This window comes from Trichomycterus rosablanca, chromosome 1, assembly GCF_030014385.1.
Source record: "Trichomycterus rosablanca isolate fTriRos1 chromosome 1, fTriRos1.hap1, whole genome shotgun sequence".
NCBI classification, from domain to species: domain Eukaryota; kingdom Metazoa; phylum Chordata; class Actinopteri; order Siluriformes; family Trichomycteridae; genus Trichomycterus; species Trichomycterus rosablanca.
In genome coordinates this window covers 9507729-9519389 of record NC_085988.1, presented here as the reverse complement: position 1 = coordinate 9519389, position 11661 = coordinate 9507729, and the positions used below count along the sequence as shown (strand labels likewise).

Below are 11661 nucleotides of genomic sequence, written 5' to 3'. Positions count from 1 at the left end.
TGAAAAGATATACTTAATTATCTGCAGAAATGTGAGGGGTGTACTCACTTTTGTGATACACTGTATATATATATATATATATATATATTTATATACTTGCCATTTAGCACTGGGTTCTGCTATGTTTGTGTTTGTGCATTGATATTTACATCTATGATATTTAACAGGTGCTAAATCAATCCAGAGCGACCCACAACTGTGACCGAACACAAATTTCAGTGTTGGTGGGTTAGCATAACACACCCCAGCATTTTCCCTTTAATCATAAAAGCGGACCGCTTCTTTTCACCAGCCAGTGAAACTTTTCCACACAAAGCTGTATTGTTTATAGAGAGTCGCATGTCGGTGCCCAAACCGGTCCCAGAGATAGGGAGTAAAGAGAAACCCTGTCTGACCTTCCCTCCCTCTCCCTTAGACACACCAGTTGTGTATGTTGGATGCTGGGCCAGGTCGATAGCACTGCTGAGATTTAACTGTAGAGCAGAACACTCTGCATTCGTGAGCACTGTGTTTTATTGTGCTGTCAGTTGAGTACGGTTCGGTTCTTTAACACCCGAGCAGGTTTCTTCTCCAAGCCGTCACTGAAGAGCAGGAACACCATTTTCACACTGGGTCAGCGGGGGGCGGTGTTGAGCCCAGCCGAGCTGGAGGGACCCATCCTAATTCCTCACGCTGCTCAGCGTGGAGACGTCAGGGTGAGTTCATGTTTTTAATTACTTCATACTGTTTCTTGAACTGATTAGCGAGTGGTGACATCCAGCTGTATCGAAATGCAAGGTATCAAATTCTATTGAATCCACTTTTTGATGAATTGGAAGCTTAACTGTGAGCCACATTTACATCTACGTTTTCCAGACGCCTTTATCCAAAGCGACTTACATTACAGTTACAGTATACAGTCTGAGCAATTAAGGGTTAAGGGCCTTGCTCAAGGGCCCAACAGCAGCAACCTGGCAGTGGTGAGGCTTGAACCAGCAACCTTTCGATTACTAGTCCAGTACCTTAACCACTGGGCTATGGCTAACCTGTTCAAGTCAAGACCTGAACAGACCTAAACAGAGCCCTGAGCTCAAAGCTATTAAAGCTTTTTGGGATGAATTGGAATTTCAGCCGTGAGCTCTGACCTAAGAAATGCTCTTTTGACTGAAATTCCCATAGAAATTCCAAAATCTTGTGGAGCACCCTCACAAAGAATGAAGGTATATGAAATGGGGTGTCCTACAAGCTGATGGTCATGTATCTACACACTATGGGCCACCTGAATATCTCCTGACCGCTCACCTGCATCCCTCTCTCTCTCTCAGTACCCGTACGAGACGCTGTTCCGCAGTCAGCACTACGCCCTGCTGGATAACGGCTGCCGTGAGTTCCTCTTCCTGTCCGATTTCTTCATGGTGACGGGAAACTCCTCGCTGGACCTGTTCAACAGCGTCATGGGCAAAACGCTCAGCATGTTCCTGGTACGGTAGCGCTCGCACCCTTACACACACTCACACCATCGCTTCCAAACCTTCTAGCTTTGGTTGTATGAGCTACAGAAGCAGCAGCAGGAAGCATGCCTTCAGGGTCAGGGTCTACAGCAGTAGTAGTGATACAGCTGGGAATTGGATATGACTAGATTGGAAGAAAAAGGGAACATTGGCCCACTCATCCTCTTTAGGACATTAGAAAAGGTTCTGTACAGATCTGACCAGCAGGGGGAGCAATAAACCCAAATATCAGTCCTTGGTATCCATTGTATTCAGCTGATTGAAATAATGACAATTGACGCCCCTGTAACTGTCGGGAGTTTGACATGTTCTCTCTGTGCCTACATATGTGTCTTTTAGTATAGTAAAGTAAATGGATTGGCTGCTCAAAATGAACCACAGGTGTGAGAATGTGAGTGAATGAGTATGTGTGTGTTATCCTGAGATGGACTAAAGCCCTGTTCAGGGTTGGTTTCTGCCTCAGGGTGTTTAACATGTCACTGGTATTTATTATTGTGCGTCATTATTGTTTATTTAGTGACGTGTGGTGGTGTTACTGATTCTCTTCCTCCTTTTTGTGTTCATATTGAGCTATTTTTAACCCAGGATGTCTGGAATTAAACGTAAACGCAGCTATGAGCTCACTTGTAATGCTAAGAAGCCACGAGCGACAATAATAGATGCTCAAATGAAAATCATGAGAGTGGAACGAGGCGTAAAGATTGTCATCCTGTCTCGCCACTTGAAGATTAAAAAATTGTGCCTTTAATTAGGAATAACGTTTTAACTTTAATAAGCATTTTATTATGTACAAATAGCTGTAGGACTTGATATGTTAGCGGTAAGTGAGACAGGTGCTGGAGGCTCATGAGATGGATGCTTAGGACAACTTTGTTGGACTTGCCGTACAGATGTAATTGCCCATGTCTCTCAGGACGAATGGTTGAAGTTATTGGCGGCCTCTGCTGGCTCTTTAAGGCACTGCACAGAGACGGTGAATAATGGAAATCAGTGCGTGACTCTCCGTACGTGATACTGATGTCTGTACAGGTGAAAAGAAGCGGTTGGCTACTGCTCATGTGTCGGAGGGGGCGTGTGTTAGGTACGGCCCTTCTGCGTCAGGGTCCGGGTCTGCAGCACTAGTGAAGATACAACTAGGGAATTGGATACGACTAGACCTATTATGATTTAGGATCATAGGAAATGTTCTATACAGATTTGACCAACAGGGGAAGCAAATCAGTCCTGTGTATCACCTGATTGAAATCATGGAGATCATGGAGATCTGGGTTCAACACTAGCCTCTGTAGCTGTGAGGAGTTTGGTATGTTCTCTCTGTGCCTGCTTATGTGTATCATATCAATGTTTTAAAACAGAAAGTAGGTGGATTGGCCAATCAGAATGAACCACAGGTGTGAGAAAGTTAGTGATCGTGTGACCGTGTGTGTGTGTATATGGTATACCATTATACGATCACTGGTATTAATGGATTCAGGGTACATATAAGATGGGTGACCCCTATGTGTGGGTGTGGTGGAGATGATGACTGACGTGTGTCCGGGTTTGTTTCTCTGCAGAAGAACATCTCCACCTACGTGTCGGACTGCTACGACAGCATCGCCGTGTTCCTCTGTATCCACATCATCCTGCGCTTCAAAGCAATCACCGCCAAGAGGACCATCCCCGCCCTCGACAAGTAACACACACACACACACACACACACACACACACACACACACACACACACACACACACACACACACATCTGTCTGAGAAAAAAAAAACCTTCTTGCCTCATTAAAGCCGCCCTTTATTTCCAGACAGTCTGTTTTCATCTGTGTGTGTGTGTGTGTGTGTGTGTAGGTACTAGGAGGCCGTGTTGGAGATGCTGTGGCCGAGGTTCGAGCTCATACTGGAGATGAACATCCAGAGCATCCGGGATACAGACCCTCAGAAACTGGGAGTGCTGGATACCAGACCACACTATGTAAACACACACACACACACACTTTCACCACCTTTTTAGGTCATTTCACAGCATCTCAGTTGGGTTAAACTCCATCTAGTTAAAGTGTGTCTGTGGGAATTTGTGCCAGCTCAGTCGAACAAGCAGCCAATTCTGGGGTTGAGTCAAATTTGTATAGGAAACTTTATATAATATGGGAGTTGATTCGAAGACCCAGGCATTGACATGTGTGAAGGTTCCTGCTGGCACAGGAAAGGGCCTTCCCCAAAGTGTAGCCACTAAGTTGGAAGCATATAATATATGATTTATGTGATGACATTATTATAAGCAGTGGGTTTGGATGTCCTTTTGTTTAATTCAGCTTTATGTGTGTGTGTGTGTGTGTGTGTGTGTGTGTGTGTGTGTGTAGATCACACGGCGCTATGCTGAGTTCTCCTCCGCTATAGTGAGCATTAACCAGACCTTCCCCAATGAGAGGACCAACGCCCTGCTGGGGCAGTTACAGGTACGTCTAAAACCGACCCCGCGTTCATCGTAATTACACACACCGCCGCTCGCTCCTTTGTAGCTTTAATATCAGTCACTCGTCTGGGAAGCCTTTCTTCAAGACTTTGGAGTGTGTCTGTGGGAATTTTTGTAGGCACTATTTGTATGTGTGTGTGTGTCAGATCGAGGTGGAGAACTTTGTGCTGAAGATGGCCGCTGAATTTCCCTCCAGACGTGATCAGCTCATCTTCCTCATCAACAACTACGACATGATGCTGGGAGTTCTCATGGTACGACACACACACACACACACACACACACACACGGACATGTTTACATTTTTCAGCATTTAGCAGACACTTTTATCCAAAGCGAATTACAGTACTGTGACAGTATACTCTCTAAGCAATTGAGGGTTAAGGGCCTTGCTTAAGAGCCCAACAGTGACAACCTGGGAATGGTGGGGCTTGAACCAGCAACCTTTTGATTACTAGTCCACTACTTTAACCACGAGGCTACACACACACACACACACATGAATTTAATGGCAGTTTTTGAGATTTCAGTGATTTTTGGTAACTGACGTACCCCCAGCTCAATGATATCAGGATGCATGCAGCCGCCAACCGCTTCTTTTCACCTACCAGGTGTGTGGTCGTGCATGATCTACAGACACACAGCTCTGTGCAGGACACTGGAGCTTTTCTTCATGTATTTATAGAGCTTGCTCATGCTGGAACAGGAAAGGACCTTCCCTAAACTGTTGGAAGCACATTGCTTCCTTTATGTAATAGATTTATTACACTTGTTTGCATGTGAATGAATTTGAAAATTAGAAGGGGCGTCCCAATACTTTTGTCCATATGACGAATGTGTCTTTAGTATGACCTTGACGAAGAGACCACTGTTCCATGCTTTCTGAGATATGTGCAGCGCTTTCTAGACTCCCATTGTAATGCTTGTGACTCGGACTAATGGACACAGAGAAGTCAGCAGCTGTAGCCAATCATGTTATACAGTTTAAAGAGGCCAATTGAATCATGATTGGGGAAGTTATAGTTTAGTGATCAGAAGGTCACTGGTTCAAGCCCCAAAACCAATAAATTGGCACTGTTGGACCCCTGAGCAAGGCCCTCAATTGGTTGCATTGTATTCAGTGTTGTGGGAATTCAAAATAACCCTTAAAGATTGACACAGACAACCGGAATAGTGATAAAAGCAAATAATCAATTTATTACTCAGCTGAGGACCAATCTCAATGTAAACGCTCACACAGCTTTACAGAGGAGAGAGGCGTATTCCGTCTGTAGTATCACAGTATTTATACCCCGCTTTACTGCCCCTTCAGGCCAACTCTTCTCAGCGACCCAACTCGAGGTCAACTTTCCACACCAAACTTGCTTATCATCCTACCAGAACAGTCAGTTTGTTAGAAACATGGCGTACCTCCACAAGAATGCACCTGTATCAAAACCCCGCGTGCACCCCCGCACACACAGTCCTGACACCCATGCATTTCCACGGAAGCAAGAAGCCCATGCCAAGGTCAACATATCTCTGCCCCTAAGAAACCTTCCAAAAGTCTCTTCTACCTCTGCTAAATGAACTAAGAAAGCAGAAACTTATACGTTTGATGCAAATAACTAATAGAATATAAAATTTCCATTTACATCAGTCACAATTATAAGTTGTTGGTTGGTGGTAGCACAGCGGTTAAGGTACTAGACTAGTAATCAGAAGGTCGCTGGTTCAAGCCCCACCACCGTCAAGCTGTTGGGCCCCTGAGCAAGGCCCTTCACCCTCTAATTGCTCACATTATCAGTCATAATTGTAATTGTGAGTTGCTTTGCCTAAAGGCTTCATCTCAAATAGCACCCTACATTTAAGCGCAGTGGGCACTCACTCAATGGCAAGTGTTTTTGACTAGCAATCAGCAGGTCATCTGTTCAAACCCCACCACTGCCAGGCTGCTGTGTGAGTAACGTGGTTGTGTTGGTGTTACAGGAGAGAGCAGCTGATGACAGTAAAGAGGTGGAGGGATTCCAGCAGCTCCTACTGGCCAGAACACAGGTACAAAAGTTGTTCTTCTATTTTGTCCCAAAGTGAACAGAGGTGGTTAGTGAGCGTCTCATAAGATCATACGCACCAACATTTTGGTACGTTATGGTGGTGCGAGTCCCGGTGATGGATTAACACCCTGTCTGGGGTGTCTTAAAAGACTAGAATAGAAAAATGCAGAATTTAAGCTGTCGAATCATCAGAAATCATCGTATCCTGGTACAAAAATCATGAAATTTGTGTATCATTACACCCCTAGTAAAAGTACTCATTAATTCAGTACTTTTTATTCACAATTTTCTGCAGAATACATCTAGTTCTAAGATATTCTAGAACATTCCATTCCTCCATCTACCTGTGCAATGTTTCCTCTATCACCGGCTGCCACACAAGCCTAAAGCATACACTAGGCATAACATCCTGAGCACTGACAGGTGAAGTGAATAACATTGATTATCTCTTCATCACGGCACCTGTTAGTGGGGGGGATATATTAGTGGGGGGGATATGTTAGTGGGGGGGGTATATTAGTGGGGGGGGGGATATATTAGGCAGCAAGTAAACATTTTATCCTCAAAGTTGATGTTAGAAGCAGGAAAAATGATCGAGCGTGAGGATCTGAGCGAGTTTGACGAGGACCAAATTGTGACGGCTAGACGACTGGGTCAGAGCATCTCCAAAACTGCAGCTCTTGTGGGGTGTTTCCGGTCTGCAGTGGTCAGTATTTATCAAAAGTGGTCCAAGGAGGAACGGTGGTAAACCGGCGACAGGGTCATGGGCGGCATAGACTCATTGAAGGCTGGCCCGTGTGGTCCGAACCAACAGACGAGCTACTGTAGCTCAAATGGCTGAAGAAGGCCTGAATGTAAATGTAAATGTAAAGCCTCCACAAGGGGGCAATCATGTACAATTTCAGCTAGATGGACAGAAACTTATTGATCTCAAAGAAAGTTCATGTTTATGTGCCTGTTCAAATTAGTTTATTTAATTATTATTATTTAAATTTAGAATTATTATTATTTCAAACCCAAGGGCCGTGACCCAGGGTTTGGAGGAATTCTGATTTAAGGCTTTTGCTTTCCTTTCTGGATTGTATAGATAGTTCTTTTAGCATTAATGCACAAACAAAAACCACATAACTGTGTCGTTAAAAGGAAATTTCACCTACAATCACAAAAGTTACAAATATCTGAAGTATGCAAAACAACATCTCGAATATTTTTTGTATTAATAAATAATAATGGACCTTACTGTCCAAGAGGCGTGTTTACAGAAATCAAGTAGCACCAGGTATTGACCTTTTGGGGCGTGTAAACTTTTCCTCAGACCACAATAGTCATTTTATCCCTATATTTTAGTATTTTTTAAGTTAAATGCTCAGTACTTCAATACCCCCATCCCCATTAAAAGAGGTGCATGCAAAAGGTGGATTGGCTGCTATAAACTGTCCCTAGCCTTGAGTGTTTGTTGCATTTTGATGAACTGGTACCCGGTGCTTCCAGGGCTGCTGGACCCATCGAGACCCTGATCAGGATAAATATAAGACATGCATGTTGTTATTGTGTGTTATAGGAGTTTATTGAGGAGATTCTGGCTCCTCCGTTTGGAGGCCTGATCACCTTTGTGAAGGAGAGCGAGGCGCTGATGGAGAAAGGGCAGCTGGACAAACTGAAAAATGAGGAGGGTAAGGAGAACCTGTTCATATTCAGACAGGCTGGAATCCCTGGGATTTCATTAAAATAGTGTCTAGTTTACACAATAAGGTGCATAAAGACAAAAGTTGAGCGGCAGTTCTGTAGATGGTCTACATTAGCAAAAAAACAAACGGGGTTCCAGTTCTGACCCCAACCTAAATCACCAGACCAGGCAGCATTTTTTAAAATCTTTACCTGTCCAGTTTCAGTGAACCTGTGCCCACTGTAGCCTCAGATTCATGTTCTTGTCTGACAGGAGTTGAACCACACTAAAAACAAGTTCTGCTACCAGCAGGCTGGGCGCCTATATGGACAATAATTGGCTTGTCGGAGGGATGAAGGGCCATAGGGATTCCTCATAACTGCTGCAGTTATGACCTCTGCTGGCTGATTGATGGAGATTGACGAGTGACTCTCCGTGCATGATACGGGTCTCTATATGAACCCTTTTGGTGCAGGTGAAAATAAGTGGTCAGCTACTGCACACGTGTCAGAGGGGGTGTGTGATAGTCACGGAGGGGAGGTCTGCAATCGGGTAATTGGATATGACTAATTTGGGAAGAAAATCTAGTCTGTTGTAGCCCGTTCATCTTAAGCTTCTGTGTATTGTGCTGTCAGCTTGGACCAGTCTCTGACCCTTCTTACTTCAACAAGGTGTTTGTGCCTGTGGAACTGCTGCTCACTTGATGTTTTATTTCTTTCTTGTACAATTCTTTGTCAACAGACCCGCCAATTTAATCACATCACTTTTTTTCTATTGTGATTGATGTTTGATGTAACTGAAGCTCTGAACCAGTGGTGGGCAAAGTATGTGGGTCACATACTGTTTAATCTATTTAACAGTTACAGAAGCAAGCAGGTGTTCCTAATGAAATGATCAATTATGTATATAAACTGTATATAAATAAAAGCTCCCCCCTTCTCTTTATAAACAGCTCGTATTACACAGTTGGTTCGAGGTTTCTCCAGCACGTGGAAACAGTCAGTAGAAGCTCTGAGTCAGGACGTCATGCGCTCCTTCACCAACTTCAAAAATGGTACCAGCATCATACAGGTACGCCTCTCTTCAGCTTAACCTCTGTTTGTGTATCAGTGATTTAGTGCAGGGGTTTTCAACCTTTTTGGACATGCGCCCCCCTTCGTGTGCAACTGCAAACTTGCGCCCACAGCCCCCCCCCTTGTGCCACGCCCCTCACCCTTCGTCAACGACCGCACAAAAACCATTGAGAAAACTTCTGACAACCTAAAACAACTTTATTAACGTTGTGCACATCATACATATGATGCAGTTTTGCTGACTGAAAATATTACTTAATAGAATATAATACAGTCCGACCCCATCTGAGCCGATTCTATCAGCACATTATATAAGTTCGGGGTTCACTTTGGTAAATCATAAGCGGTTCTTGCTGAGAGCAGAAAACTTTACTTCACAGAGTCAAGCATAGAAAAAAAGTTCATCAATTACTAAGTTGGTTAGTTCTGGATCATCTGCTCTGACTGACTGAAAACTTTAAGCTCTACAGGCAGAACGAGTCTGAGTCGGCTCCCGCACTGTGGTAATAACCAGTTTAATTAAGTCTGAGCTTTTTAAGGTAAGCGAGTCACAACTCGCTAGCACGCCAGCTAACATCTCTCTCTGTGTACTGAAAACGGTTAAACTGTCCCTGACGAGCCTGAATTTACAAATAAACACATTTATTTACATTTGAAGTCTGTGTGTTTAAATGTAAATGCTGGGATTGCCTTCAGCTCCCTTGTTATTCAGTCAGATCATCACTCAGAATTAAGGCGCCTCAGTAGGAGCATTTTAAGGGATCTATGAATTCAGACACACCCTCTTCTCGGGAGTGTAGAATGATGGGAAATACAATTATGTAGAAAGAACAGTAGGTTTTTTAGACAGACCCTGTGTTCAGAGAGTGTGAGCACTGGAATAATCAGATCTGACTCAAATCTGACTAATTTGGTTTTATGCCATATTTATTATTCTGCTTGTAGCTGCTGATGATTACATTTAAAAAGTGAATGTGTGTGTGTGTCTGTGTGTGTGTGTACCAGGGGGCGCTGACCCAGTTGATCCAGTACTACCACGGCTTCCATAAGATCCTGTCCCAGCCCACCTTCCGCAGCCTGGCCGTTCGCTCCGAGCTCATCAACCTGCACCACCTGATGGTGGAGGTGAAGAAACACAAACCCAACTTCTGAACCAAAGACCTGCTGCAGGGATGGAGGGCGTGGTGCTGCTGGAAAAGACTGGAGATTTAAACTGGTTGTTTTCTATGGAACGATCCAGTTCTGTTTCAGTCAGTCATGGAGCTTTTAGTGAAGATGATGAACTGTGGACTGTAATAATAATCTACATGTTGGATATTATTGTAATGTTAATGGAAGAGGGACCAGCGTGTGTGTATTTAATGTTGCTCTTTATGTTGATTTATTTCTAACATTAATAAAATCAGACTCATTACCAGTGAGCTGAATCTCAGCTCTGTTATGGGCTATACAGATATGTAATTGGCCATGTGTCTGAAACAGGGTTCCTCATCACTGGGTCAGTTACAACCTCTTCTGACCGGTCAAGGTGCCTGTCTGCACAAGGGAGGCTGATCACTGATGACTGTGTGAGACTTCGCCCCTAAAAAGTGAAAATAAATTATCGGTGGCTCTACTCTTGTCAAAGGGGCACTCATTTGGGCTGGGGGTGGCGGCAGTGATGAGAGAGAAAAACTGTTTTCAACAAGTAAATCAAATCCATTAATGTGAGTTGCAGTACAAAATAAAATAAAACTGGAGAAAAAAACCCTGAATTGCTTCTGTTTATCAGGGTGGGTGGATTTCTTATGTATTTTGCTCTAAACTAATAAGCATTCGATGGTTTGTATTTTTTCTTCAGTGTTTTACAAGATACTGCTATAATAACCAGCAACGACCATCTACAATAAAAGTAATTTGGGTGCCGGTACAGAGAAGAGCCTTGATGCTCGTCTTCCTTTAGTCCTGGATGGAGGATCAAGTCAAGCGAGACTGGTGGCTCGGAGGTTGCGTGGTACAGAGCGGGGTTTGATTAGACCACGAAGGTAGCTTGGGGCTGGTCCATTTTTGGCTTTGTAGGTGAGACTACGTTTTGTCTTGAAAACTAACAGGAGAAGTAACGAGGAGTTTAATGATACCACGTTCAAAAATGCACATCAACAAGTAGCGAGAGATCAAAGTTTGTGTGCTGATGTGCAGCGTAAAAACAGAGAGGAAAATATAAATGAATCTGAGTGGATTCAGCTACACGAACAGCAGGGATTGTTCTGTAGTAAGTTGGAGGTTAATAAATATTTTTGCAATGCAGCGTGGATATTATGTTTTGTAGTTTGCTTGTTTGTTTATTAGGATTTTAACGTCATGTTTTACACTTTTGGTTACATTCATGCAGTGATGGCATAGTTACCTTGAAAAAGTAATTTGATTACTGATTACTCCTTTAAAAAGTAACTTAGTTACTTTATTGATTACTTGATTTTAAAAGCAACTAAGTTAGATTACAAGTTACTTTATTAGTTATATAATGCTAATGTATCCCATAATGCAACTGGAGCTGCGTAGGCGATTGAAGCGGAATAAGAAACAAGAAAGACGCGGAAAACGGAGTCCTCTGTTCACAAGTGTAAGTAAGATAAATAAAATAATTTTTTTTAAAGACAAATAAATAACAAAAAGACGATAAATATCCAAAATGTTGGCGAGTGGGGTTTGTAATGAGTCTGTAACTATGGTGGTATTATGTCATCATGTCCCCACGTCATCACTTGACGTTGGTAAGATGTACTTTTTTTACCGGCCGAGTAGTGCATACTTCCTCCAATCTAGTACAGACTCTGTAAGTATGCAATTCCGGATGCAGCCCGTGACTTAATTGTCACATAGGACAGACGTCACTCCCCGAGACGCAAGAAGAAAGCAAAAATATATCTTTTTACTAAGGAAAATGACAAAA

At 43.2% G+C, this 11661-nt stretch overlaps 1 pseudogene; it reads left to right on the top strand.

Annotated features, from left to right (window-relative positions):
* The first annotated feature begins 339 nt into the window (after nucleotides 1–339).
* LOC134328344 (vacuolar protein sorting-associated protein 52 homolog) lies at nucleotides 340–9903 on the top strand (annotated as a pseudogene).
* The last annotated feature ends 1758 nt before the right edge of the window (nucleotides 9904–11661 follow it).